Below are 1078 nucleotides of genomic sequence, written 5' to 3'. Positions count from 1 at the left end.
TCGGAAATATACAACTTTTTAACTGGATGTAGTTATACACGTGATGCGTTCAACCAATTAGAAATTCGGAATGTCCGAGTTTTTCTTGTTCCGACTAGTACACGAACGCGGCATTACCATGCGCGATGACCAGGCGCGTCTACCAGAGAGGACGAGGTTGTGCGAAACCACACGTACGCACAGGCGGTTGCAGGGCGGGCTGGCTGGCTCATGTCAATCTGCTGAGCTGGTATAACGTCCCAGTGCTTAGACTCGAGTGCTTTCGGTTTACTCTATATTCATGGCAAAGTCATTTTCAGAAACACTTTAAGCGATTTGACCATTTATTTTGAAAATTGAATATTGTTGAATGTTTTGAAACCAATATCCATATTATTTAGAAGACGCAGAGGATTAAGGATGATGTGTCAAATGTGGCATGAGTTTGTTTCTTTCTCCATTTGTGCTGTATTTTCATTCCCCCAATTTGATTACTTTTGGGTACTCAGTGGCTGAAAAGGTACCCAATTGTCATACTTCAGTAAAAGTAAAGATACCTTAATAGAAAATGACTCAAGTAAAAGTGAAAGTCACCCAGTAAAATACTACTTGAGTAAAAGTCTAAAAGTATTTGGTTTGAAATATACTTAAGTATCAAAAGTAAAAGTATAAATCATTTCAAATCCCTTGTTTTAAGCAAACCAGAAGGCACCATTTTCTTGTTTTTTTTATATTTACGGATAGCCAGGGGCACACTCCAACAACACTCAGACATAATTTACAAACAAAGCATTTGTGCTTAGTGAGTCCGTCAGATCAGAGGCAGTAGGGATGACCAGGGATGTCCTTTTGATAAGTGCGCGAATTGGACCATTTTCCAGTCCTGCTAAGGATTTCGAAATGTAACGAGTACTTTTGTGTGTCAGGGAACATGTACAGTGAGGGAAAAAAGTATTTGATCCCCTGCTGATTTTGTACGTTTGCCCACTGACAAAGACATGACCAGTCTATAATTTTAATGGTAGGTTTATTTGAACAGTGAGAGACAGAATAACAACAAAAAAATCCAGAAAAACGATGTCAAAAATGTTATAAATTG

Source organism: Coregonus clupeaformis, chromosome 22, assembly GCF_020615455.1.
Source record: "Coregonus clupeaformis isolate EN_2021a chromosome 22, ASM2061545v1, whole genome shotgun sequence".
Taxonomy (NCBI): domain Eukaryota; kingdom Metazoa; phylum Chordata; class Actinopteri; order Salmoniformes; family Salmonidae; genus Coregonus; species Coregonus clupeaformis.
This window is presented reverse-complemented; position numbering follows the sequence as displayed.